Raw genomic sequence first — 25,349 nt, 5'->3', positions numbered from 1 at the left:
CTAGAAGCATATAAAATGGGTGCAAAGAAGGCTTTAAATATGTCAAGTTAAAGATTGAGTCTATAATTACTCAGATACTATCTCAAATTATAGCCAGTTATCGAATGAATAGAAGTTTATATGGTAAATATAACCTCAGAAACTGAAAAAAAAATGATTGAAATTCTCGATAAGAAACTCATACACAATGTTAAAAGAAGCAAACAAATATTCATTCATTGCAGGTCATCAAATCTATAGATCGTCTTTACCAAATTTCTTCTTTGTGTACTCCTATCAGAAGAGTCTTCATCAAGGATAGGATTTTTCTCAGTTGCATTGTGAATCAACCCCAAGTGCAAATTATATGGTTCCTCCAATATCTTTAAAGGTTATCTTGACCTCTGTATCTTGACATTTTGTGAAGTTTAATATACAAAATTTGAAGATATTCTCTGAACGTTATCTACATTTAGATTATAGATACTTTAATAAAAATTCGACATAAGAATTAAATATGCCTATGAAAGTTTAAAAATCTAGCAAGTACTCACTTGTGCAAGGTATAGAGTGAGGTATGCATGAGCAGAAGCATATTTATCAGAAAACTATTCTGCATTTCAAAATGTAGCAAAGAAACAAATATTGGTCACTGAGTATGGCTATAATATTTTTCTCCAAGAAATATCTAGATTGACTAATGCGTATATTTATCACTTTAAAAAAACACCAACAAATCTTAATGCTTTCAAATAAACTATCTTAATAGAAACTCCTAGTAAACTACCAAAGGCTCTGCAATCACAAAATACTACTTTGCATAAGTAATTGAGTTGCTTTGAGAGTTTTTAAAATTTTTTAGCATTCAGTCTTCAAATCTACATTCAGTATGTTCAGATTGCTTTGGAAATAGTTGGTTTAATGTCATCTTGGCAATAGTGAGATAGCAGAACCAGTGGCCCATCAAGAACACGACTTTTTCCACAGTATTTTGTAATGGGGCTTATAGGATAATGTACCTCTCTCCCTTAAAGGAAAATACAACGAATCTTGGATATAAAACTTGAACACTTAGGAATCAAGTACCACTTAAAGGTAAGAGTTTGGGTAAGCACATCACTGGATCAGCTTTCTGACATCTTTACCTGATCACAAGGCCATGACTTTTCACAGCCTTGAATTGGCTAGAATTTGTTAATACATATTTGCCTTAACTTCTCTGGGACAAAACTTCTCAGTTTTCATACAAGCATGTTTTCAGTAGCTTGAGATGAGTAGAATAAGCTGGCTTTTGATTATTTCCAGTTGAAGCTCCAAACATTAAAAAAAAAATGCCATCCTATATAATATATGTAAATGCAGAGCTTAAAAAAATCCCTGAGTAATAAAATGTTTTATAGCACCATAATTTTCTGCGTAGCAGCAGCATATGGAACAGAAATGAAGTAAGCATGAAGGAGGAAAAAGATAAATTCATGGTTACAATAGAAAACCAGGGGCGAATAGAGGGCAAGAGTTATTTAACTGTCTCCTAGGTCTTCAAACTGACAAAATTCAAATGACTGTGACATTATACATTTTATTTATTTTTTTAGAAATCAGTGTTACCTCAGACATATTTCATAGACATAAAGCCCTTGAATATTTTGAGCATCTCTCCAGATATTTAAATATACATAATTTAGGGTAAAACTTGGAACCTATTAGCATTTCTGCCTTTTATAGGTATTAAGGTGAAAGTCAATTTCAATTTGACTTCCTTCATCTGTATCCCCAACCAAGAAAGAAAAGCCTTAATAAGGAGATCTTCTTTTAATGCTTTTATAAAGGTTCACCAGGTCATTCAGACCAATTGTTCCACTGAGGACAATCAGAAAAGCTAAAGGATTTGCATTTTAAGGAGTCAGGAAGCTAAAAATATAGTGAAGAACTATCATGCAAAAATTAGGGAAAAGATGGGAATTTTGGATACTGACCTCATCATCTGGGGCCATTTATGCCCTTAGGGACTTTAGCCTCTCCTGACTCCCATGAAGTTGGCATATCAGACATAAAAGCAGATCAACTTTTGTGCACAATCAGAAGAGATTGGAAAATTACCATATACCGAGGTACGAAAAAAATTTCTGAAAATTTTCAAAACCTGGTATATTATATAAATTAAACTAGTATTTAACTACATGAAGAACATAATTATATCCTTCTATGTTTGGGTTATGCTTTGAATTGTGTCCCTGCCTCCTTCCCTGCAAAGCCCTATGTGGAAGTCCTAGTCCCCAAATGACCATATTTAGAGATAAGGCTTTTGTAGAGGCAATTAAGGTTAACTGAAGTCAGAAGAGTGGGGTCTTCTTAAAAGGAAGAGAAATCAGAAGTAAATACAGAGAGAAAAAGCCATGTGAGGACACAGTGAGTGGACAGTCCTCACCAAAACTAAGCCTGCTGGCACCTTGATTTCGAATTTCCAGCCCAGAACTGTGAGAAAATAAATTTCTAGTATTCTTTTGTTTTGTTTTTCCTGTTTAGCTTGATTGCTTTCCATTATTCTGCCCTCTGGATTGCTTATCTGTTCTTCTTCTAGTCAACTACTTATGCCCTCTAGTGTATTTTTAATTTCAGTTATTTTCTTCCTTTTAGGTTTTCTTTCTTTTAGTTGCAAAAAGAATGGAGGATCCCAGTGAGACCCTCAAGACCAATGAGTATCTTTAGGAGTATTAATTTAAACTATCAGTACATTAGTTGTTTTATTTAGATCTCTTGCTGTGATTTTTGTCTGGTTCTTTCATTTGGGGCTTATCCCTCTGCTTCATTTTGTCTGACTCTGTTTCCACATGTTAGCAAAGCCAGAGACATCTCCTGCTCTTACAAGTAGGGGCCTTATGAAAAAAAAAAAATTCTGTAGCATCCCCTAGTTCAATGTATCCTCTTCACCTGGACTTCAGGGTTATGTCCTACAAGTGTTGTGTGTGCTCTACTTTTGTGGCTGAGCCATCTTTGCCTTCACTTCAGTCATCCACGAGGACTCTCTTTGCGTTTTGTGGGCAGGGTTTGGTCTCTTTGTTGTTAACGGGCAGTCTAGAACTGCCTTGGGCTTGAGTTGGGTCAGCCAAGCATTTGCCAGAGGTGAGGTCACACAGAACCCCAGGGCCTGTGTTGATCCCTGGAGGCTTTTGTTGGGGCAGGGCCTGCAGTTAGGATGTCTGCCCTCAGCCCACCACTAGGGCCACAGTCAAACTGATGTGTGTAGCCAGCTTCCTTTCTTCCTGGGGCCAGAGTCACTTTGGAGAGGTGCTGGCCCTTGTTGGGGCTGTTTGCACACCATGCTTATGGCAGTACTTTGAATGGGGTCTTGCTTTGGATGGAGGCCAAATTGGAGGGGGCAAGTCCATGGTGGAGCACAGGAGTGGAGCGTGCCCTTAACAAGCTAGGCGAAAGGGTTTACTGCATTGGTTTCTACAGGTGTCTGTATATCCAAGCTGGTGAGCAGGGAGGGAAAATGTTGCCACAGCTCTTTTGTTCTTAGAGAAGTCTCCAAAGGTCCCTACCATTTCAGCCCATACTCTGAGATTAGTAAAGAGATCTTCCTCCTGTATACCCCACACGTTTTTTTTTCTTTAAGATTGTATTTATTTATTCATGAGAGACAGAGAGAGAGAGAGACAGACAGACAGACAGAGAGACACAGGCAGAGGGAGAAGCAGGCTCCAAGCAGGGAGCCCGATGTGGGACTCAATCACAGGACTTCAGGATCACGCCCTGGGCTGAAGGCAGCACTAAACTGCTGGGCCACCAGGGATGCACCCCCCCACCCCTCATCGTTTTTCAAACTGTTTCTTCTGCACTGTATGTCAGGGGGCTATTGATTGTGCCAGCTTTCTTAGGGTAGGGGCTCAGTGTACTCTTGCCTTAGCTCTCCCAGAGCCAAGCTGCTGATTTTTAAAGCCCAGATGTTAAGTCTAGCTGATTTTAAGAACTGAAAAAGTGATGCTCCTCTTGTTTTCAAAGTCAAATGTTTTGGGTATTCCTCTTCCCAAGGCAGGTCCACCATGCCTGTTGTGCTGGTGTGGGGTTTAATTTTCTCCCTTCTCTGTGCCTGCTTAATCCTTCTCCTAGGAAGTCTCATAGGTCAACTTGGTTCCTAGCTGCATCTCCATCCTCCTTACCATTTTACATGTGGCCTGTTCTCTACATTTAGCTGTAGAGAGAGTCTGTTCTACTAGTCTTCCAGTCATTTTCTGAATCATTTACACTGATAGGAGGGTTATCTAGCTATATTCATGGGATCAATTGAGTTTAGGATCCTCCTACTCCACCATCTCTCCTGGAAACACCCATATATTTTCTTAAGCCATCTACTCTGTGACATTTTGTCATGGAAGACTGGGGAGACTGAGACTGGAAAATATTTAGTGCATTTTTCAACAATGCATGAGATTTGCATTTCCAGCCATGAAGGAGTGAAAGAGCCCACTATTACCCTTGCTTCATTAACAAATAGAAATATGGACAAAATAGAGGACTAAAAATCATATTTTACTCAAATAACAGGCAAAAAAAAAAAAAAAAAACCTGATACCTGAGAAAAGGGAAACAAATTTGGTAGGACCTAGGATCTAGGACTACCAAAAAAAATTGTTTTTTGGACACAAAACAATTCTCAATGGAATCCCAAACAGGTTACAGACCTCTTTCTCAAAAGAAAACACCAGGAATAGAAGAATTCAGGGGAAAAAAATGGCTAGAATTCATAGGGCAAAATAGCCAAGTTACTGGAGCTACACAAAGAAAGAACTGTAGAAATTTGCATGGAGTCCCATTGAGTCTTCAGCTGAATACCAATCTCGAGCATGAAACAAACCAAGGGCAGTGAAGACAAAGTTCAGAAAAAGAAGTTATTAGTACCTCATAATTGTAAGTTTAACAACTACCTGTGTTAAAATAGGACTAGACATTGTTAGTTTTTAGCAGCCCCAGTGATGAATGAACCAACAAGATAATGAGCAAAAAACTAAATGTCCTGCCTTAGAATTAGAACTCCATTAGCTATAGAATAAAGACAATCACAGAAAGAGCAGAAAAGCAAGCTGAAATGGTCAAGCTGGATATTATACAATCTAACTTTCTGCAACAAAAGTCTGTTTAGTCCTTAAAGATAGAGAGGTATAGTACCCAACATTTAAAATTATTACTACACTTAAAAGTATACAACAATCAAGGGGGAAAAACCTATCAATACAAATGGAATAAGGTATGAAATGGATAATTGAATCAGCAGAAATCGAAAGCAATTTTAGACATACTCCTTATGAATAAATCTAAGACTTAATATTAATGAGAAAAAAGGGAACCCTGGGTGGCTCAGTGGTTTAATGCCTGCCTTCGGCCCAGGGCATGCTCCTGGAGTTCCAGGATCAAGTCCTACATCGGGATCCCTGTGCAGAGCCTGCTTCTCCCTCTGCCTGTGTCTCTGGCTCGCTCTCTCTGTCTCTTGTGAATAAATAAAATCTTTAAAAAATAAGGAAATGCATTTATTAAAATGTATTAATGAGAAAAAAAACAAGACCGAAATTCAAATTACAAAGATTAAAAATACAATATAGGATGCCAAAAAAACAAAACAACCCATTTCTCCAATGGATGGAATTATAGCTGATAAGGAAGAAGGGAGAATTAATGATTCCTAATAGCAATAGAAATCACAAATAAAGCAAAAAAAAAAAAACACTGAAAAATAAATGAACAGATGATTAGTGGTGGGAAGGAACAGAAAGAAATAAAGATGTAAGCAGTTTAATATATTTATTAGAGTCTCATGTGTAGAGTTTAAGGGAAGCTGGATTGAGGAGAAAGAGCAATTTTTATGAGACTATAGTTTGGAGATTGTCACTTAAAGACATAGTGGAACATGTTTTAAGAAATATTAAAACATACATCCTAGAAAAAAATTTCCTAGATAAAATCAAATCTTAACAAGAATTGTAAGAAAAATCCAGCAAAGGCACATAATAAATGAATTACTTAGAAACACTACTCAGATTATCATTTTAAGAGTAGGCAGAAAAGAATTGCATATAGAGGAATATGTATCATCATTACAACAGACTTCTCATCAAAAACTATGTAACCCAGGAGACAATTAAAATGCAGTTTAAGTATTAAAATTAAAAAAAAAATGCCTGTCAACTCAGAATTCTTGACAAAGTGAAAACACAAAAGTTAAAGTGAAATCACATCTTTTCCAGGCACAAGAAAAGCTGAGAGAAGCACTGGCAAGAAGATGAACTTCAGAAAATGGTAAAGATAGATTTTCATAGAAAATAAATTACTCTTAAGGGAGTTATAATGAGAGAGAGACTCCCCTCACCACCACACACACCCACAGAGAAAGAGGAGACCTCTCCACACACACACAGACATACACACACACACACAGATGGAGATAGACACATGCACAGAGACACAGGCAGGCATGTACCTGGACAGATGTGTGGATACACACAGAAAGACACACTTGCAGAGACACATGCCTGAATGTAGACAGACTAAATTATGTGATTCCTAAGTATGAAGAAGTGAAAATATGGCACCTGCACAAAAATATGAAAAAATGAATTATTTAGTTGAAAGTCACTAATGTATATATGAGGTGATACAATATCATTTTAACATAGATTATTGTAATTTTAAGACTTATCATGAGGGGTGCCTGTGTGGCTCAGTGGTTGAGCATTTGCCTCTGGCTTAGGTCATGATCCTGGGGTCCTGAGATGAATCCTGAATCCCGATAAATGGAACCTGTGTCTCCCTCTCTCTCTGCCTCTCATGAATAATAAAATCTTTAAAAAAAAGACTTACCATGAAATAGGACAACCTCATTTATGCACCCACCTATGAAAAGATGCAGTTCATAACTCAATAGTAGAGATAAAGGGATTTTTAAGAACAGTAAATTAATAGAATAAAATAGTAACCAAAACCAAATGGAACAAATAGAAAATAACCAGTGATATACGTAAACATAACTCTTGTAAAAATTGTGTGAAAACTGAATGGTATAAACAAAGACCTAGTACCTAAATATGATTATAAAGTGATACCCAATGTACACTGCCTATATCAACCCTTGTGAACTATAAAGTCATGGGTGTATATAGAGTATGACAAGGGGGGAGGGGGGGAAGCATGTACCATGCCACCACTGATAAAAATAAATGGAAAGAGAACTATTTTATGATAAAATGTTTAAATTATCAAGAATACATAAGAACCAGAAATATGTACAGGACACCAAGTTGTATGTATGAATCTAATAGAATTCTAAGGGAAAGAGAAAAATCCACCAATATAGTTTAAGATTAAAAAAAAAAAAGAAGAAGATTATTTATTTATTCATGAGAGACACACACACACATAGAGAGAGAGAGAGGCAGAGAGAGAAACAGGCTTCATGCAGGGAGCCCAATGTGGGACTCAATCCTGGTACTCCAGGATCACACTCTGGGCCAAAGGCAGATGCTCAACCGCTGAGCCACCCAGGCTTCCCTAGTTTAAGATTTCAAAACTTCTCTCTCATACCTAGTAGACAAGAAAAAAGAAGTATATAGAGACCTTGATCAGTAGTAACAGATTCTAAGAGAATAGGGCAGACATTTAGAATACTTTCCTCAACACCATTATTTTAAGTCCTTTTTAAGCCCAAAAGAAACATACACTGATACAGTTAACAGTGTGGATTTTTAAAAAGTCTTCTTTAAAAAGTTTCAGTAAATTTAAAACAATTTTAAGCACACACAGTAAATTTTCTGATCACAACTAAATTCCCAAACAGAAAGTTTAACAGAGTATCAGTTAATATTTATAGGCTAAAGAAGAAATCATAGGGAAGATAATAAATGGAAATCAATGACGTTGAAAATATAGTATATCAAAATGTGTTCAATATAACAAAAGGAGTGCTTTGAGGGGACATTCCTATTAAACCTCACATGAAAAAGCATAAATATCAATGTTTTTAAAGAATCTAAACTTCTACCTTAGGAAGACAGAGATCCAAATTAAGTAGAATTTTTTTAAAAAATAGAAAAAAGACAAAATAGTTTTAAAAATTAATGAAACAAAAGTAGGTTCTTTAAGATAATTGGGATTGATAAACTATTAAAAACCAAAGATTAAGAAAAAAAATGTAGCAGAAATGACCAATACTAATAAAGGATTAAAGTTCAATATTAATATTGAACTTTTCCCTATCAAAAGAAATTGGGAACAAAGGATTCAACTCTAATCATTTCTATGTAGTATTTTTCTGTAGATTCTAGGGACTGCAATTCAACAATAAAGAGGGAGGAAGGAAAAAACAAAGATAAAAAAAAGGTATAAATTTTGTAATGTATAATGTCAGACCATTTTTATTTGCAGAGAACATGATTTATTTAGATTCCTAATGAATTTTCAAAAAAGCTATTTTTATGTTGACATCAATAGCATTTATAATATTATACATAATAATTTGAGGAATGCAAAGTCATACATTAAAAATAAATTTGTATCCTTCAATACATGTATTTTCAAAGAAGAGTGGCAAATTATGTCCTAATTTTCCCTCCCAGTATTTTAAATGAATAACAAATTAAACCAAAGGTGATAAATGTAAATAAAAGAGAAGACTGACAATGCAATATTCTACACTTCTGAGACGGTAAGTATTTTAGGAAATAAATTTTTTTTTTATTATACTTTTATTCAATACTCTTCTGGAAGTCCTAACCAGTACAGTAAGAGGAGTAATGGAAACCAAAGATAAAGATTAGAAATATTAATGATTTGTGTGTTTATACAAATCAACATAATCCATAAATTATTCAAATTAGTAAATTAGTATAGTTATGTTTACAAGAAGCAAGTTCGCAATCTATCCATTTCCTCTGCTGATGGTACAGAGATTCTCCTCCCAGGAAATAAGGTAACCTACTCAAATCTTCTTGTAAGATTACCGACAGACGTCTTAGCAAACAAATGGTATTTTCGAGTACACGGTGTTTGGACAATATATATGTAGCTTTCCCATATTGCTTATGGAATCTATAGATTATCACAGAAGCCAGGACTCAAACTTCTATAAATGGGTCAGATGGTAAACATACTAGGTTTTGCAGGTGCCATGTGGTCTCTTAAAGAAAAAAACAAAAAACAAAAAAAAAACAAAAAAAAAAGAAAGAAAAAAAAAGAAAGAGAGGGAGGAATTTTTGACAGTAATTTAAAAATATAAATGGTATTCTTAGCTCATAGACCATAGAAAAACATGCTGTAGGCCAGACAATGGGCCATCATTTGTCAATCCCTCATGTAAACTAGGCGAATAAATGGAGGGGTTTCATGTCCAAAATGACTCTACTTTGAAAATTATGTAGTTGCATACATTAGAGACTTCATATTTTAACCTGAAAAAGGAGTAGGCTAATCTTACTGCAGCTCAAAATGCAAAGTTTAGTTGAGTTGCCATTGGGTACCTCTTTTCCTGCATATTGCAATTACTTGTATCCTTGAAACAAACTGTAATGTTTGACACAAGGTGAGATCTCTGGGTTGTTTGAATCTCACTGAAAATCTGAATTATTGAAATATTTCATGGTCAACATAACAATAAATCATTATCTCCCTTATTTCATGATTAACTAACAGAAAACATAGTTAGCCTACCTTCAACAGACAAAAGGCCAGACAAAACATGAAAACATGGTTTTTAAAGATTGATCAACAGGAAGCTAAGATAGCAATCCATGAGCAATGGAGAATAAAGGAGTAGAATCTTGTTTAATGTAGCTCTTCAACTAGAAAGGGTTTTGGACTAAGCAGAAGGAATTAAACAGAGCCACACTAGCAACCTAATTTTATATGAAAGTTGGAGGGGGGGGGGTTGGTGTGGAGGCTAGGTTTCCAGAAATCCTAGAGAATTCAGTCTACAAGAAAATCACTTTAAATATAACAAACTCAGGTTAAGTAACAGAAAACTGAAAAAAAAGTACACCATGCTAACACTAATGAAGATAAATGTGGACTAGTACATTAAGACCAAACAAAATAGATTGGAGTATAAAATGTTACTAAATATAAAGAGGATAATTTCAAGTAATAAAAGGGGCAATTCACCAATAAAACCCAACAAAACTCAATGTGTAAATGTCTATAAACATAGTATGAAGCAATAAAACAAAGTCACAATAAATCAAAATTAAAATAATTCAAAGCATATCCATTGATAATAGTAATAAACTGGTATTACAAAAAGTGACAAGTATCAAAATATTTGAGAATTAAATAATATTTTCCTGACTCTTCTATGGGTCAAACAAGGAATCACAAGGCAAATTACAAAATACTTTTAACAAAGTTATAAGAAAATAAGAGATGCTCAAAGCAGTGGGATGCAGCTAGAGCTTCTAAATACCCATATTAAAAAAAAAATCAAATGTAGGACCTACATTTCCTACTAAGAGTAGGATAAGCCCTATGCTAGCAGAAAAAAGGAAGCAATTTTTTTAATCAAATAGAAAAAAGAACCACAACAGAATGAAACCCAAAGCTCATTATTTGAAAAGATCAATACTTTTGATAGGTCTCCTGCCATAATTACCAAAAAAGGAATATTCAAGAAATAACAAGCAGATACTATTCAAGAATGATAAAAGGAATTGCCACTAGAGATCTTAAGGGTATTTTAAGTATAATAAAGGAATATTATGAAGAATTTTGTGGAAATATATTCCATAGTTAAATAAATTGTTAAACTACTTGAAGACAAACTACCAAATTGATAGCTTAAATAGCCATAAATCCATTATACAATTTGATTCATAGTTTAAAGCTTTCCAGAAATAATATTCCAGACCTAGATGGTTTCATGGGAAAATTCTATAAAATATTTAGAGAGAAGTTCAAAACAAACTCTTTCAAGAAATACAAAAAAGCAAATATTTTCTAACATTCTATGAAACCAGAATTTTCCTGATACCAAAACCAGAAAAAAGCATTATATATAAACTCCAGACCGATATCCTCCATGAACATATGTAAAAATTCCTAAAAAAACTAAGTCAAATTTAAAAATATGTAAATAAGTAAAAAGATCATGATGAAGTGGCTATTATCCTGCATGTGTGAACTTGATGCAACACAGATTGTATTCATCATGTCAATGATCAGAAGTACAAAAATAATTCTTAGGATCATGTCAAAACATACAGAAAGATATATTAACAAAATTCAACGTCTTTTTTTTTTTTTTTTTTTTGAGGATTTATTTATCTGGGAGAGAGAGAGCAGGGGAGGGGACAGGGCGGCAGATTCCTCACTGAGTAGTGGGGCAGACGCAGGGCTTGATCCCAGGGACCTGGGATCATGACCTGAGCCAAAAATCAAAAGTAGGCTGCTTAACTTACTGAGCCACCCAAGTGCCATGCAAGATTCAACATCTAATAATGATAACCACTAGCCAAAACAGGAATAAGGACAACTCTTTCAATCCGACAAAAATAATTTATGAAAAATCTGTAGTACCTGGTATCAAACTTAATGATAAAGCACTACGTTTAACCAGAGACCAAAAAAAAAAAGGGGCTTTCATATCCGAAATCCGCTTTCATATCTTCTATTCACCATATCAACAGAGGTTTCAGCTAGTGTTATTAGGGGAGAAAAATAAATGCAAATTAGAAGAGAAATGGTAACACTGTGCTAACAGAAAACATAATTACCTCCATAGATAATTCTGAAGAATCTACCAAAAAAAACAAAACGTTAAAATAATTTATTTAACAGTGTTACAGGATAAAGTAAGGGTAGAAATGCTAATTGCATTTTACATGTTCACAACTGAAAAACTGAAAGTTAGAAAATGATTTAAAATAGTGTTGGTAAATATGACGTAGTATGCAATGTTTGTTAGACGATACGCCCAATCTAATCCCTAAAATCTGTAAGACACTGCTAAGAGAATTTTTTTAAATATATAAATCAATGGAGAGATACCATTCTCTCTCGGAAAAACTCAATGTACATAATAGTTTTTAGATATGTATGTTAAGTGTCCGTATAAATTTTAAAATAAAAATTGTCTTAATCTACAAAATTCAGATTGTACACTGGAAATATATCCTGACCAAACGTAACTTACAAAAACCCATAGAATAAAATGGCAAGTACTTAAGACTAAATATATAGGGCAGCCTGGGTGGCTCTGCGGTTTAAGGCCACATTCAGCCCGGGGTGTGATCCTAGAGACCTGGGATTGAGTCCTACCTCGGGCTCCCTGCATGGAGCCTGCTTCTCCTTCTGCCTGTGTCTCTGTCTCTCTCTCGGTCTCTCGTTAATAAATAAATAAATTTAAAAAAAAAATCTTCTTAAAAAAAGACTAAATATATAAAAACTCTAACATTGCTTTAATGACATCTAAACTACTATTGTGGTAAACTGAGGAGGACAGAAGAGGCAAAACGTTTCATTTATTGGGCAATCAGGAATGAGAAATGAGGAGCATCATTCATTTAGTATAGATTCATCATAATACAATCCAAATATCAATTCACTGGTGTATTTGTGTGTAAACAAACTGATCCTTGCCAATTATACAAATTAACAAAGAACCAATAATAGCCAAAACAGTCTTCAATAGAAACAAGGGTGTGTGTATGTTTTTTTAAACCAAACAGTATAGGCCTTGTATCTACAGTAATTAAGGTGGTGTGATACTGACACAGATACCGTCACTGACAAATAGACCAACACAACAGACTAGAGATCACAAAAGCACACTTCTGCATATACTGGCCTTGATTTGGGTCAAAGTGGCATTCTAGATTGATTCACTACCATTTATCTAAAATACAACTAGACATTTACGGGGTGGGGGAAAGTCTCATATACTCCCTATACTATGAACAAAAATTCAATCCTAAATAGAATATAGAACTAATTGAATAATATAAAGTTACCTATCAAACTTCTAGAGGTCAATATATTAGATTATAGTCATGAACGTGGACTAGAAAGAATTTATTAAATAGACTATCAAAAGCACAAGCTGTAAGGAAAAAGAGGAGAAGTGTGATAGTATTCAAATTAAGAACATCTATTCACCACCAAATAAGACTAATTTACTAAAAGCATAACCCTTGGAGTAGAAGAAGATACTTGGAACCAAGACACAATGCTGGTATCCATTATCCTTGATGCAAAAACAAAGTCAGATAAGATTGTAGTAAAATGTCCAAATAAATCTATCTCCCCATAGTAACTGGGGACACGTAGCATCATTTGTATTAAGCAAAACTTTGAAAGGACCCCAGTGGTCAACAGTAATATTGTGTATATTCTTGTGATGGAATGCCATGCACTAAAGGAAGTCTTTAAACTAGATGTTAAACAACAGGTTTCAAAAATGTGAATTTGAGGGAAAGAAGTTAGGCAAAGTAACGCATGCTGTGCAATTCCATTTATCCAAAGCTTAAAAACATACAAACCACCCGGTAGTCCTGAGGAGTGTATACTTAAGTCAGAATAATAGAAAAAAATAGGAAAGCCTGAGTGGCTCAGTGGTTTAGCACCGCCTTCAGCCCAGGGCCTGATCCTGGAGACCTGGGATTGAGTACCGCGTCGGGAGCTGGCTTCTCCCTCTGCCTCTCTCTGTGTATCTCTCATGAATATATAAACAGAATGAATGAATGAATGAATAAATAAATTTAAAAAAGAAAAATAGAAATGATTACCATAAAGTAATAGAAGTTTCCTTCAAGTACAAAGTAGTGGAGAAGTTGGACTGGTAAACACGATAACCAGCATATTAGATGTGGGCAATATTAAACATTCTCAGTTGAGCCTCTACAAGCATCTGTAGTGTAAGGACTTGAGTACCCTATATTTACACCATAGTTGCTGTATTTAAATTGAAACACTTAGGTCTTTATCACACTGGTCTGTTTCTTCTGGCAAAGTTGAAGAGAGTGATTTCAAAGGCTTTGCTAATGGTTTGGATGGGCAGATACTACCCAATAGACTAAAATCTGCATTTCTGCCCCCAACTGATAGACTTCCATACTCCACATCGAGCAAAATGCTTTGCATCAATTTTTTAACTGAATGGACTGATTCTAGATTACCTTTGTGCTTGCCCAGCCAGCAAACTACTAGGGTAGCAGTTTGAAAGCTAGTTGAAAAGCAGAATAAAAGAACTGCAAAAATGATCACACACACACACACACACACACACACACACACACACACCCCACCAGCTAGAACCAAAGATAGGTTAGTTTTCTTTGAGCACCCTTAGAGGTATACATACATTATTTTTTATTCAAATAGATAGACTCAAATTCCTGTATTTCCTCGTATTTTCATTCTCGTCTGTCTCCTTGATTCTGCATTTTGCTTTGCCCTTATGGTCAGCAGAGAAAGCGCCCATGCTTTGTTTCAAGGGGATTCTTGCCTTGTGTCTAGGGAAGACAGAGACCTTGTTCAGCAGTAAGCTGAGGTCTGCTTCAGAAGGTTCCATGAGGCATTCTCCTTATTACTGTTTTCTGTCCTGATCAAAATGTTAACGTTACTTAAGGATTCTAGACAGTTGTGATTTGTAAAGTCAATCTCTGGATTTTATCATTTAATACCATAAAGAATAGTATTGAGTGTGTGATAGAAGTTCCCAAGATTTTATCCGTGATTGGAGGTTAAGGTTGAGATATGTCCAAGAACTCTGTCAATCATCCTTTTATTCATGTGTTATCCATCCGTTCATCTGCTCATCCCTCATCTACCACTGTACTATCCTACACAACCACCCCACCTTCAGATTTTGTGATTTTCCTTTAAAATGATTTCCAGCAACTCTTTCTTGGTCCCCAAAGTTAAATTGTCAGAGGCCTCATGTTTTTGGGTAACCTAAGATAAAACTTGGTTATTTCAGTACTAGTGTGAAAGGATAGCAATCTCAATAGCTGTACTCATGAGACGTTCCTTCAACAGGTTGCCTTGACACCATTGAGTTCTAATAGACTACTCTCCTAATAAATCGACACAGAGGTAAAATTTCCCCAAAGAAATCTGCTCCAGTGAGGATTCAGGTCAAAAGCCTGTTCTTTGGATCTGAGGTTTTGAAATTGGTAGACAATCAGAAATGTGTAATAGAATGGAGACAGTCCCTCAAGCAAATTGATGCTAAGAGGTAAAAAGGAGATGCTTGGTCTGTTACGGAATAAATAAACATGAATTCAAGTTCCAGTTTTGTCTATAATTAGTTGTTTTTGAATAAAACTATGAGGATAGTATCGAACCCATAATGCAAAGACAAGCCTGTACAAGTTGACATTTACGCCTCCTTCAGGCTCTAAGATTTTCTTAGGTCTAGTGTTAGGAAACGGGCATTTACACATGTTGATGGAACTAATTTCCCCTTAATCAGGCCTAAAGCTGAGCAGATGCTATTTCTTCTTTTCATCTCCTTTTCTCCAATGAAAGCATATAATTCTGCAGTGAAACTAAACTGGAAAAAATGTGGATTTACTACTTCATAGTCCACAGTTGACCTTGTGACATACTTAAAATTGCTTTCTCTGAAAGCACAGAGGCTGCATAGACTAGGAAGGGGGTCAGCTTTCGTAAATCTAGCTCTTTATGTGAAGATTTTCGTGCTTTAACAAACTTCTCCTTTAATTTTTTAAGAGTCATGTTTTACCAGAATCAGGCTTATAGATAAGTTTATATATAGTATGTAAAATTGTATATGGATTGTTTGTCATCTTTTTTCCAGAGCAGTAATCACGGCATTTGTAATCATACTGCAAGAATTTCAAAAGCTCTAGAAGTACCTTACCATAGATTTATATTCATGAATCTCAATCCTTACTAATTAGAGTGTAAAAAGATGTTTATGCATTTTCTAAACATTTCGAAGCACTTCATTCTATATTGCACCTTTGTTAAAAATTTAAGACAAACTACTAAATTTAAACTGCTGACTTTTCACAAATCATGGAATTTTAAAAAGATATTTATTAGAGAGAGAGAGAATATCTCAAGACGACTCCCTGCTGAGTGCAGAGTCCAATGTGGGACTCAATCCCATGACCCTGAGATCATGGCCCGAGCTAAACTCACAAGTCAGATGCTTAACCGACTGACCCACCCAGACCCAAAATTTATGGAATCTTAGCATAGGTTAATATCATCATTCTATTAACTCATTAAGTATATCCATTAGTATTTCATAAAATTTCATGTAAATTAGATAAAAATTGCAAGTACAGCTAAGAATGTATTTGTGATCTTTATGAGATGATTCACCATCGTGTACCATGGTCCCTATTATGATTTTTTTTTCCTGTTTCCTGGTCTCTCAACATAAGCTCATCTTTATTTTAGAGAAAATAAAACAGTTCCTCCAGGTTCTACCCCCACCAAGTGTCCAGCCACTGTGTTTGGACCACAGGTACCTGCCTATCCTGTGGATAGCTGAGATCTAGGACCTTTAGGGTTCTTCCGCAACATGTGACACATAAGCCTTCCCTAGGAGGTTCGTACAGGAATCTACCATAAAATGTTTCTGGGGAATTTGGGACCAAATTAAACTGGCTGTTTCAATTTCAACCTGATAAATATTCTTCCAGTTGCGCACTTCAGGCATTATCTGAGGTTCTTTATTACGACATTCCTCATTGGGTGAAATGCCAGAGTCTAATGTGGCTCTGTTAACAGCATTAACTGTTTTGTTGAGACCATTTCCATTCCTCCCAACTACCTTAAAAAGAAACAGTTGGAAGTAGAGGATTTTTCTCACCGTACACACAGCACAATTCAAAGCGATCTACCCAGATGGTCATCTCCTTTGGAATTCCCAGGTGAAAAACTTACAATTCACCTTCAACACAAGCCCTTCCTAGGATGGGGCCTTTGTTTTCATTACTGTTTATGCTGAGACACCTGAAGACTTGCCCATTAGAAGGGCAATCAGCGTGCCAGGAACTCCTGTATGTTTCAAACAAGATAGTCATCAGCTGTTCTGCAAAATCTACTGACTCAACTTCTCATGTTTTTTCACTAATCTTGTGACAAAGAAGACTGTTGTTACAATTCTCTCTCTCACGATTCAAGTAAATTGTAAGAGTAGATCATTAAAACCTAACTTTATCCTCAACAAAAAGTGTAAAGACCAACCATACCTAAGTTTCTGTCACCCACACCTTTGTATCCTTTAAAAACAATTACCAACCAGTGGCCCAGAAATTTAGGATCTTAATTTCAAAACCATTTCTAATAATTTGTTTATATATGTGGTACAATACATCATTTTTCAAAAATTCGTACTTTTGAAAGCAATCAACCTTCATCTGTCTCCATGTGCCAATGTATCTTTCTTTGAAGCTATAGCTGTTGTAGGGTCTATAAAAGCAACACGGGGGATCCCTGGGAGGCTCAGCGGTTTAGCGCCTGCCTTTGGCCCAGGGCCTGATCCTGGAGACCCGAGATCGAGTCCCGCATCGGGCTCCCGGCATGGAGCTTGCTTCTCCCTCTGTGTCTTTGCTTCTCTCTCTGTCTCTCATGAATAAATAAATAAACATCTTTAAAAAAAAAAAAAAAGCAACACAGTCACACAAACACAAAGGCACATAAAGCTATTATCTCCTGATTTATATTCAGTTATTTCAAGTTTCAAAAATTTCTCAGGTCACAATTTTTGTATCATTTGCTGTATGTGTAAAAGTAACTTTAGGATAAACTCCCAGAAATGGAATAAGAGAGACCAAGAGCATATTTTAAATTGTCAACAGTATTTTCACATTGACTCAACTAAGGTTTCGGTCAATTCACATTACGTAATAAATATATCTATAGACATACAATGTTTTATTCATTCATTTTATTCAAAAATGTATTAAACTTACTTTTGTAGTTCAGAAGTCCAACTGGGGCCTCAAACAAGAAAGTCAAGGTGTCAGCAGCGCAGCCCTCCTTTCAAGGTCTTCAGGGCGTAATCTGTTTCCCTGCCCTTTCCAGCTTCTAGATGATGCCCACATTCACAGCCGCCTTCTTCATCTTCAGTAACAGCAACGCCAGACCTCACCACGCTTCTCTTCCCTAGTCACATCTTCCTTCAACTCATAGTTTTGCCTCCCTCTCCTACTGATAGGTGCTCTTCCAATTAAATTATTTCATCTGGATTATTTTGGATAATCTGCCTATTTTAAGGTCAGCTGAGTAGCAGCTTCAATTCAATCTTAATTTCTCCTACTTTAAGGTCAGCTGAGTAGCGACTTTGATTTAATCCTCATTTTCCTTTGTCATAAAACTAAATATAGGAACAGGTTCTAAGGACATCTTCGTCATAGGGGACATTATTCTGCTTACCACATATATAACAGCTTTATCTTATTTTATTTTTTAATATCTTATCTTGTTATTCTTAGAAAATCTCATTTTTGACTGGATTCCTACTGAAAGGTAGAAACTCCCAGGAGGGTAACCTCTGTATCTTGGCAATCTGTTCTTGGCATTTTTCTTTGGCCTCCTTCATTCTCTTCCCCAAAAGTTTAGCATTTTCTGCCACCCCTTACTTATTTTTCTTGATACACTGTTTCTTCAAAGTAACACACCCACATTTGTTGCACGGCAGGTGGAATAACAAGGCGCTCATCACTTTGGTCCTTGGCTTCCTGCCCTTGCTTATGGGCTTTTCCAAACATAGTGGTGAATGACATCTTCTTTAGAGAGATTGAAAATCTTATGGATTCTGCTATCTCTTTTGGGCCCCAGGAGAGGATCATGGGGAGTATCAATAAGTCTAGGAATATCGTGCTCTCCTTTTTTTTTATTTTACAATGACCAAGTTCAGAACACTCAGATTAGCATCTTCAATGCAAACCCAAACCCAATTGTGTTTTCTTCTCTGGTTGTTAGTCTATAACAGGAATGACCCTTGCCCAGTAGAAGGCAGACAACCATGGATGAAGACACCTTACTTCATGGGGAAGCCTTGTCTGTAATTTCACCACCAATTCCAACCCACAAAACCCATCCCTTCTTCACCTAGAATATCAGCAGCAACTTCTTTGACCATACTTCTCATAAAAGGTACAGAATATGCATTCATCACATACTTCAGTGAGTTTCCAGCAGCCAGTAGTTGGGAAAATGTTGTTCAGCTTCTCCCTTGAAGCACCTGACCACCTCCGAGGCACCACAAAAAAGAACTCCAGTTCTCTTATTTTGAATGGGACTGATCGCCACATTTTAAAGAAATATTTTGACTCATATAGTGAAAAAACAATGCCCCATATATTTATTGTGTTTTATGCTGAATGTTACATAAAGGTAGAAGTATAATATTCACTAAAAAAGTAAAAATCCTTCAAGAGCCTTGGAGGTATCTTTCATCTGATCTTAAAATGAGACACTTGACAAAAGATTTTAATAAAAATGTCTTGAATATGTTACTTATTCAAATGTCAACTGTGATGAGTCATTCTGGTACATTTTCTTTCATGTTTATTCAAAATAACTCATTTTACCTAATCATTTATTAGCTTTTCAAAGTTGCCTTAAGTCTCTAAAGAAAAAAATTCTCTGCTGTTGTTCTCCCAAAGACCTGGTAAAGGAAAATTCAGCTTCAGCTGGACTATATAAGATTCAGTTCATTTCCTCCATTCCAGCTTTCAGTGGGTACAATTCCTTGAATGAGGAGCAGCTGAAGATAACAGCCATCCTTCCAGGGAGCTTTAACATTTGCTTTCAAATAAGCCATCTGAGAGTGAATTCAAATGCAAAAATGAAACATTTTGAAGATAATACATTGACTATTTGTATTATCTGTATTTTAGTAATATATCAGAATGTTAATATACTAGCAACCGGTAATACGGTTTATGTTAGGTTCATACTTGATACATATGAAAGATTCATTTATAAATTAATATATATGTATATATATATGACATTAAAATTCATCTATATTTTCTATAAACTACAAGTCTACAACAGGTCCAATAAAAAACATTATTACTTTTTGTGATGGAATTTTTAGGGGGAAAAAGATATGTGTTAGCATCAGCTTGGAGAATACAAATGTATGACCATTTTATAGCTTGTTATGAAAACAAAACAAAACAAATAAAAATATGGTGTGTGGTAATAAGGCCACAGTTGATACTTGTGAGTACTTACGTACCTTATATTCTGTGTAGTTTTTTTCTATAACTTATTATAAACCTGAAAAAATGAATACACACTTTGTAATGTATAATGTCCTGATTAATCTAACAGTTTTAAATAAGAATAAAACATCTCCTTAGTTATTGGACTGATAACTTTCTGTTCCCTTTACTTTGATTTCTAATAACGTGTCACATATTTAGTGGATAGCAAATTGAGGAGAATCTTTTACAGGCAAAATAAATGTTTTTCTTCTTGTGCTATAGGCAAAATATTTCCCTTTGATTTATAATTCTAATAAAAAATTGCAATGCTCTGGTATTATAATAAGTAGAATCTAAAGTCACATTATTGAATACAGTCATAAAAAGGGACTAGCAGTATTATGGTTTTATATTAAGTAGTAGTAATTTTGTCCACTTCAGTTTACCAATTTTGACTGGTTTCAGTTTCTTTGACTAAAAACATTATAGTTTAGGTGTATTTTCTTTTTTTTTTCTGACAGAAAACTAAGGTTTTAAAACAAAAATGATAATAAACTTGATAATTTCACTGAGTCTTTGGTTCATGTGAAGTTGCATTAATTCAGACAATCTGAAACTAGTGTGTATATTTTAAGATTAACAAGGTGAATAGTTCCAGAAAGAGAGTTAAGAGGTAAAGTCTACTTATAAAACCATGTGAAAAAAGCTTGATTATGTACTCTAATATCTGTCAACTTTTTTGCTACTAACTTTATCAATTTTCATAATAAACTAATTCTATATTCACTTACAATTAATTATTTTTATAATACAAAGAGGTGAACTTTCAAACATCTGATCTGCAACACTAAGTACAAAGATCACAAAGACATTGAATTGCTATTATCGTGTCCTTGCAAGATGTATTTAAAATACTGGCAAACTCTAAAGTGAGATGACAGACAGTACACATGTAGCACGTGGCATTTTCAATTAGGATTTTAATTATGCTTTGTGAAATCTAGTGATACTTTTTTTATTTCTTAAAATAAATGAGGTAAATCTCATCAGAATTATTTACTCCTATGGATACCAATTTATATGATAAACCACTTTGTTCTACAACTGCATTACAAAAACCCAATTGTCTCATGCTGTTCATGGAAGTCAGTAATAGGACACAGACTGTGATGCTATTAAAGCAATTCAATAACAGAATATTAGAATGTCTACTAAAACATCACAAATGAGTACCGGAATTTTATATAATGCTAGTAGAATGTTATTTCAGTGTTTCCTTTTGTTTTACAATTTAGGCAATAATATTACTGATGTAATTATGTTTCATATCCGTATAATCCAAGTTTAACCCCAAATCATAGTATTACATTTATCATATTGAAATGAATTTTTTCCTATTCTAGAAATGGCTTGATACTTCTGCATGATTTTCAAAGTGTAAAAGTTTTAAATTTGCATTTATTACATCTTGACAAGCTAAGGACTAAGTATTAAACCTTAGAAAATTTTGTTAATTTCAAAATATATCAAAATCCAGAGCATCAATTTTGTTTTTATTGTTAAAAACTTAGGTAGAGCAATACTGTCTGAAAGTGACGCTATTACTGTCCATGGCCATGAAAATTTTCCCTTTGAAAACAAGTTATTTATCATCTCACTTATCAGTAAATTCTCATTGATTTTTCATCCAGTTCAGCACCAGTTAAAGTCATTTAATCACAATACAGATTTTTCTGATTTTAAATGTGGAGAAATTGGACCCTTAATATTCAATAATTTTTCAAAAATCAAACTCAGTTACTGAACCTATAGTAAAGATTAAATTCTAAACTATTGCTTAGTCATTCAGACAAAACTATTTCTTTCTGATGGTGCAGAAATATTTTTGCGATGCTTAGATTATGAGATATTATCAGGTGTAAGGATTTTGGTGTTGATCAAACTCATGGTCAAAATCATGGATTGTGGGGAAAGTATGGAAAACTTAATAATTGTGTCAGGGAGGTTAGGGGGTGGGAGTATCCTAAGAACAATAAGAATAATTTTGAAAAATACCCAAATATGTATAAATGAGCTACCATGTATTGTGAACACACCCCATTCCATTGGAAGGAGATAATGAAGTTTAGCTCAACAGGCAATGTTGAAAATTGTCGCTTTTGGAATCCACAATCTTCTCCATAACAATATCCTTTGGTACTTTTGAACACTATCAGCACTTTTCCCCTGATAAAATTCATGGGCAACTGGACAGACAAGCTTCTGAAAATAGACTGGGATGGTTGTCATAATACTAATAAAAGCTGAATGAAACTTAAAACTCTCTCATAAGCCCAGATGGACTAAGGTTCTATTAGAATACTTGCTGTTTCTGTAGTTAGCTCAGTCTAGGCTGCTAGCTTCCTTCCACAGAAACACCATGTCAGTGTGACATGCCCTGTGGCAATGTAAGGTTTCTCTGGAAATGAAGTGTTTACCGATGAATCTTTTGGACTTTTCAAAAATAAATATGTGGAGTTATCCAGTGTGATTTTTATCACTCAAAAAATACTCAAGAAATTTCCTTTCACATGGCCGTATCTATAGCTTGCTTGCCTCCTCCTCTCCCGGACAACATGTTTCCAGCGCTTAGAAAAAGTAATGTTTCTTTTTTTTTTTAATAATAAATTTATTTTTTATTGGTGTTCAATTTGCCAACATACAGAATAACACCCAATAATGTTTCTGCTTAGCTTTGACCATGAACCAGAGCAATCTAAATCACACTCACACAGTTTAGCGGGTTTTTGGTTTTTTGTTTTGTTTTGTTTTTTGTTTTTATGGTTTGTTTTGTTTTGCATGCAGGACTATGTCTAGAAGCCTAGGCTAAGTTTTCTATTCTGTATGCATAATGATAAATCTGCACTCCTGCTGGGGGCCATTTTCACAGCTTCCTCTCCCATAATTAAATGACCACCAGTAAGCATATTGCCCATGGAATTTAGAGAATCGAAACATTTTTCTTAATACTCCTTTTAGCAAAAATGATTTTAACATCTTGCTTCTATTTTCTTAAACATTTTAAATAAATTTACCACTGATTAAGGCAAAGGTTATTTCTTAGCACTTTAATCCTCTTTACATAGTTAATTAGCAGCGAGTGATTCTGTTTTCTCGTAAATTTGTTGGAGTATAAAGCTCTGGGTGTGTGTCTTAAATATATGTGTTTTGGTCATGAAATATACAGCATTCACAAAATAAGTGTCTTTCCTGTTAACCGTTTTTTAATTTGAAAAATGGTCTAAACTAGTTTACTAATCTGAAATACATTTTAAGAATTAAATGATTATATTGTATATTTTTAATGTTACAGCATGTGAAGAAATCACATCTTGCAACAAAATGGAAATTATATTTTCCATGTTCTGTCTTGCAAAAATTTTTTCTTTATGTTTCTAGAGATCTTGTACAGAATCACATGTGATGGAGCTAAGAAATACTGTGAGATACCTATTGCATAAATGGAAGCCTTTGTCTCTGACACTTTGGGAGGGATAAGATATTCAGACTAATTTAAACTAAAAATTAAGTTGAGTAATGACAGGAGAAAATGAATGGGGTGTCCTGAGGAGATTTTACAAATTTTTTTTTTTATGAGAAAATCACATAAGATGTAGAGAAAGTCAGATACTTGGCATGGTAAAAGTTTTTTTGATGTTGTGCTTAATTGCAAACATGGATTCTTCCAAGGGAATCAAATAAATGCTGTTGTTCATCATTTAGAACAAGAGAAACCAATAAAAAATAGGCCTTGGTAAAGAAATCTCACTTCTCAGGAAAGAGGCAGGTTTGACTTAAGGAAGGACTTAACATTTAACTTACTAATGTTTGCATAATATCCCTTGTGTTCTAACTTTTCTAATGAAATAGAATAAAATAAAGATCTCATTAGATCACAAAGAAGAAATCATTCTCTTTAGATTTAGAATAGAGGCAGTAGAGGGATTGGGGCAAAACTTGGGCCTCCTAGAAGTTATCATGTGTATTTTACCTCATAAAGCAGATAATATATCAAGGGTACACCTTGATAATTCTATACTCTTATCTCTGCAACTTAAGAAATTAATATCTAAGAAACAAAGAAGTATATGATCTGACTTTGCCAAGTTCAGATATAAATCTGTGATTTTTCATATGATCTTATCACTAAGTAGATCTTATTAAAAAATCCCTAGAATAAATGTACTAATTTAATTCCCATTTCTAGAAAATAAGTTTGGAGTATCTTAGTGTACTTTATTAAGAGAGTCTAGTGAATCATGATGAAAGACTTGGAACAACACCTTTTCTTTTTCTTGTGTAGACCTTTTATATTTAAAGACCTTCTAATTTTAAACAGTTAAATTTTGAGACGTGTGTTACATATACACTTTTCTCTCCTATTTCCAATATTATTTTTTAAATGTGATTTTCTCAATTATTTTCTACACGATTTAACATGTTCACAACCCTACTGCCATATTTTAATAGGGTTCATCAAGCCTTGGTTCAAGCTTTGTTGGGCAATGGCAAAGTATATACCATAAAGTAAAGATAAGGCCATCTTCAAAGGTATTTTTATATATCCCAAAGAGCAATATTGTAGACATAACTGGGAAGGAAAATCTATGCATACTTGCACAGTTTCATTTTCTTAAGATCATTTTAAAATCATCCCAGCAATATCTTTTTTTTTCTGGAAATCTTGTAAAATGCTTTTATTGGAGAATCTATGGGTTCTCTGCTGTCTTTATGAAGCAAAGGAGAACTGCTTCTTCTTTTTTTTTTTTTTTTTTTTTTTTATGTGGCATTCTGCTCACCTCTTAAAAGAAACAGAAAGAAAAGTGTTCATTTTGAGTGTGACTTTTTAGTTGCTACTCTACTTTCTTCACTTTCTCCTAAATCACTAAAAGGTTGGAAAATAGTAGGAAATTTCAGAGTTGCACGGGCACATGAATCAAGTCTTCAAACTTAATGGTGAAATAGTATTGTGTATGAATCTAGGAGCTCTGATGAAGGGTTATTTTCAGTAAATGTTGAAAGGTTGACAGTAGTTGCTTTGTAGATGTGGAAAAAAACATGTTGATACCAATCATACAAAATTGCTCTTTAATGGTAAGAATTTTTTAAAAAGAAAGAGTTTCTTTGGAGTACTGATTTTAAGCTGGGGAATACAAT

General features: G+C 34.6%; 1 long non-coding RNA gene and 1 pseudogene across 1 annotated transcript in view; both read right to left on the bottom strand.

Moving 5' to 3' along the window:
- The window catches only part of LOC140611814 (uncharacterized), a 52,781-nt gene that overhangs the window by 5,456 nt on the left and 21,976 nt on the right, over positions 1-25,349 (bottom strand). The window lies entirely within an intron of this gene.
- On the bottom strand, positions 16,493-18,719 carry LOC140610746 (protein BTG4 pseudogene; annotated as a pseudogene).

The sequence above is a fragment of the Canis lupus genome, chromosome 2 (genome assembly GCF_048164855.1).
Source record: "Canis lupus baileyi chromosome 2, mCanLup2.hap1, whole genome shotgun sequence".
In the NCBI taxonomy this organism is placed as follows: Eukaryota; Metazoa; Chordata; class Mammalia; order Carnivora; family Canidae; genus Canis; species Canis lupus.
The sequence above is the reverse complement of the archived record's forward strand: the minus strand, read 5'-3'. Positions and strand labels throughout refer to the sequence as shown.